The sequence below is a fragment of the Schistocerca gregaria genome, chromosome 1 (assembly GCF_023897955.1).
Source record: "Schistocerca gregaria isolate iqSchGreg1 chromosome 1, iqSchGreg1.2, whole genome shotgun sequence".
Taxonomy (NCBI): Eukaryota; Metazoa; Arthropoda; class Insecta; order Orthoptera; family Acrididae; genus Schistocerca; species Schistocerca gregaria.
The window spans coordinates 868,560,753-868,565,679 of NC_064920.1; the positions used below are offsets into that span (position 1 = coordinate 868,560,753).

Consider the following 4,927-nt stretch of genomic DNA (forward strand, 5'->3'; position numbering starts at 1 on the left):
TTTCTCACAGACTAATCTGTATGTAACAGAGTAAGGTATTTTGGAAATTATATGTGGCCCTGAATAGAGTAACTGCCATTTCTTATTCAGTTTGCCAATTTTTGTCGATTTAGGGTGCGTCCATAAGAGGACTCGTTGCCCTTAAAAACTTTGTAACACGTTTCAGTTTCTTATTATATATTTTCTTTCTATACTTGGGCCTGTTTTCGAGTGTAATCATGGCTTGTTTGATTTTGTCTTGTAGTGTCATTTATGTGGTGTGTACATTTGGAATTGGCGATTCCCATTCATTTGTTTGTTTTGTCCAGAGCACCAATACGTAAGGTTTGAAACTTATTGAAGAATGTGGCAGGTTATTGACAATTTGCATGAAAGGAGTTACATATTCTACCCATTGTGTGTGTTTGTGAAAGGTGTATGTCCTAATAAACCAGTAAGATTCCTTAAAGACTCGTTCTACTAGGCTTGCTTATGGATGAAAAGAAAGCTCACTAATACATTTTTATGCCCTGTGAGGTCATAAATTGGTTCCACTCTTGCCCAACGAAATATGAATGTATGAATTGAATATATGTTGAATATGAATTGAATATATGTTAGTAGTACCATTGGTTTACCTATTCTTCTCAAATGGACTTCCGCAATTCTTTCTCTGATATTTGTGGTTATTGCAGTTTTAATGGCATACATTTTTATATGTTATGGGAAAATATCGTGTAGTGCCACTATGTATCTTACACCTCCCTTACTTCTTGGATATGGAGCAGCTAAATCTAGAGGGGTTTTGTGATTACTGGGTGTAGCTCACTATAGTTTGATACATTGGACACCTTTGATTTTTGACATATTGCAGATTTCCTTAATACCTGTAGGACACACTTTTTAAAATTTGGAAAATAATATCTCCATTACTTCATGTATGTCTTATAAATTCGCTGATATAATATTCAGGAATCCACACACACCGCTGATCAGATTTTCCATGTTTTCTATGAAACAAAACGTCTTTGTACTTCTGATACCAATTACTTACATTTCCACCTTAATCTTGCTTAAGGTTTTGCACTAATTTACTCCATCTGCAATCCTGCTGTTGTATAATATCATTTGCTTACAAAACCTGTGGTATTCAGACTGTTGTGTTGTACCTTGATTTAATAATGTTTTGATTTCTGCATCTTGCTCTGATAATTCACTAAATTCCTCTAAACCTTGAGGTAACCTAGACAAGGCATTTGCAATAACAGTTTGACTTCCTTTAATATAGATGATCTCGATATTGAATTCTTGTAGATATAGAAACCACCTAGCCAATCTACGGTGCAAAATTGATGACATTTCTATACCTTCTCCTTCTCACATCTGGAATAAGCATGCCCCCAGCCCTTGAGATGAGGCATCTGTGAATAGACCAAAATCTTTGGACATGTCAGGCTGGCTCATAATGTTTGCATTGAGTCATGCCTACTTAATGTTATTAAAGTTCTCCTGACTCCTGTCATCCCATAACCAAAGCCTATTTTTCGTAACAAATTAAGTAATGCATCACTGTTCATCAATTGCTGTGGTACGAATTTACGAAATATATGTTAGGCCTAAAAAGACTTTTAGTTGTTCCTTATTCCTTGGAGCTGGAGAGTTGCTACAGCATAAAAATTTTTCGGATCAGGTAATATACCTCTTTCTGACACAAAATGCCCTTAAAATATGACTTCTTCCTTACCAAAACCAGACAATTTAAAAATTGGCTGTTACACCATATTCTTCGAATCGTTGAGGTACTAGTTCAATCAGCCTGATATGCTCTCACCAACTGGGTGTGGCTATTTGCATGTCTTCTACATAAACATTGACTTTGCTAAGCAATTCTGTCATAAGGCTTTGTCCAATGCAGATATAAACACGTCCACACCAATGTGCAGTCCAAAAGGTATGACATGGAATTTGTAACTTCTGCGACCACAAACAAATGCTGTATATTTCCGAATTTCTCCATGGAGCTTTATTTGGCAGTAGGACTCCTTGAGATTGAGTATCCTCAAGTACTTTGTGTTGTAAACTTTAAAAGCTGTTCGTCCAATTTGTCTAATCTTACAGGACTATCTGGTTTACTTACTGGTAATGTAGAACTACAATAGGGTGAAACTGAAGGTTGTATAATCCCCCACTTAAGCATAAGATTGATCTCTTCCCTTACCGCCTCTCGTTTTCCACATGGAATAGGATATGATATTATAAAGAATGTTTCATATGGATGAACTTAAAATTTATATTCATAGTTTTTGATTACTCTTGGCTCCTCCCTGAAAACATTTGCATACTTAAATAACAAGTTAGAAAGTTCTTGTCAATGCATATCATTTAGTATCTGTGATTCACTTAGTTTCTGCTATACCATTTCGTAACTAAACTCAATGTTTTCTTCTTTTTCAGTATCAAATTTGTTTTTGAAATATGCAGTTGGAAAGGAATATTGTACTTGTGGTGCCGATGAGGTCGACACTAGTATCGACCTGAGTATCTTCTTTGAACTAAGCAAAACAGGTTTGTATGAGCAGTTGCCAGCGGGCTCGTGCACATGCGTAGTGCTGAATTTGCGTATGAGCAGTGCCTTCCTCCCGCTTCTGGCTACTTGAAGCGTGGCTGTTTGCTGTATGAGCAGTAGTAGCAAGTAGCCAGAAGCTACCCGGAAAAATTTTTCTGGCGCGCCCAAGCTGCGAGATTTGCGCAGAGCCAGCTGAGTTATAGTAGGGGGTAGTGATGGGCTAAACTGCGATTTTCCGATATCAGTGATTTCTGTGAATGCTACTTTTCAGTATCTGCTATTCTTAACTGTGATTTGTCGCTGATAAGAGTCGCAGTTAAGGAACGTAGGTCGCGTATCCCTCCGTCACTGCTATTTCTGCGATTTCTGCTACTTCCGCGATTTCTGTGACTTCTGCGATTTCTGCTACTTACCACCGTATGAAAAAGTTACATCTGCCCACACAGAAAATTGCGTCTCAACAAACCTGTCATTGGTAAGTAAGTTTTACGTTTGTTCTTTCGTCGGCTTTAATTATGTATTAATGAAACAACTGTGTATTAATAGTGTAATTAATATGTAAGTAGCCATACAGTAGCGTAATAGTTCGTGTTTAGAAAATTAATTCTAACATATTGTTATGTTCACAGGTACCCGAACTACATTTCAGTCACTCAGTAAATTGATAACTCAACAGATCTGGAGAAATTACCACTGCGTCTTTAGACCGTTTTCGTCAGCCGAGAGGTTAGTTTCTAAGTGTTTCGATGGACTTAATTACTTCAGTGAGATCGTTCTTGCAGATGTGAAATATACCCCATTGAGTGGCTTTCATTACAGCAAATATTAGCAGTCTACTCTGTCAATTATATTGCTTGTAATTAGTGACAGCAAAAATTGTTTAATAATCCTTGTGATTTTGCAGACACAGTTCTGACTCTTGATTACTGGTTTCTGTACGGATCTATCCACATCAAGGCTGTTAAGAGAGACTCGTGAAGATTCAAGATTTGCAGTTTAAAAGTGACATAATTGTGAAATAAGTGTGCAGATGAGTGATCAAACTGTGTTTATTGAAGTTGTTATGCGATTTTAAAGGAATAATAAACGTTAAATACAGTGAGTGAATAATGAAAATCTCATTTTTCACATGTTTAAGCCGTTCTATACCCGTAATTTTCCGCCACTTATTTACTGGTAAACACTATTTGGAGAATGACATGCCGCCCCCCCCCCCTTCTCCACAATATTGGTGTGACACTGCCCTGTAACATATCACGAAGTCTACAATATGCATTTTGAGGCTGTTGATATGAAAGTGGGAAGTACAGATCTTCCAGTTAAATCAGGAATAGCTTAAGGTCAGTACTTGAAAGTAACACAGCAAAAGCTTACTTATGTAGGTGGTAGTAGTGTCGGCCAAAAGTTCGTGTGTGTGAAGTTGCCACGTAGAACACCAGGTGCAAAACTTTTATCCCGAGTCTTGAACTGTGCCGGAATAAAAGTGAGGCATTCATATGACTCAATAATGATGTTTTCATTTCACTACACTTATACAGATGTCTGAGTTCTGCTGTGTTAACATTGCAAAGTCCTGTAGGCATGTGGAGTATTAACCAAAATTGTCATATTGGAAGCAGAATCACATTTGTCACGTTACTTGATACTTTCAGGAGAAAAAGGCAATGTTGCTTCTTATTAATATAATACATTTAGAGTCACAGCTGTGTTTGACCAACCATAACTGATGCTGAATGTGCATGTCGTCATATAATGTGAAGGGCTTATTTCAATAGTGGTACAAGCCCATTACCTCCACTTTTCTGTTTATAATGCTTCTGAAATTAATGATCCAAACAAACATTAATAAAGGTTCATTTCTAGCAAGAAGCCATATGCTTGAATATTTCTGGTATCTCAACTGTAGATTTTTCAGCGCTCATTTAACTTTACGACTCTGTATCTCAAAATGTACAAAAATGGACTGGTACCACTAATGAAATAAGTCCTTCATATGCACACCGATCTCGTGAGGCACAAGGCTCTCGTAACGAAGTACGTACGACGTTCAACAGATGGCACTACGAAAAGAATGTTCACTGCGCTTTTTAGTTGCTACTTGTGACTCTTAGTTGCGATTTGTCACGGAATCGCAGTTTGACTCGGTAGCGAATAGCATAGTATGAGCTTTGCTCAACAGATGGCACTGCTAACTGCGCTTTTTAGTTGCTACTTGCGATTTGGCACTGAAATCGCAGAAAGCAGTTTGGAATTCGGCCAACAGATGTCTCACGGCGTTTAATGTGAAATGCTACTTGTGACTGCTAATTGTGACTGAAATCGCAGTTAGATTTTGTAAAGTTGTTATTGTGATATCTGTGACTTCTCAATCACTGTGATTTC

At 37.5% G+C, this 4,927-nt stretch overlaps 1 long non-coding RNA gene across 1 annotated transcript; it reads left to right on the forward strand.

The window, feature by feature from the left end:
• Nucleotides 1-2,751: 2,751 nt before the first annotated feature.
• LOC126273141 (uncharacterized) lies at nucleotides 2,752-3,567 on the forward strand. The gene is made up of 3 exons (XR_007549308.1): nucleotides 2,752-3,020; nucleotides 3,175-3,271; nucleotides 3,450-3,567. It is a non-coding gene; the product is annotated as an uncharacterized LOC126273141 (long non-coding RNA).
• The last annotated feature ends 1,360 nt before the right edge of the window (nucleotides 3,568-4,927 follow it).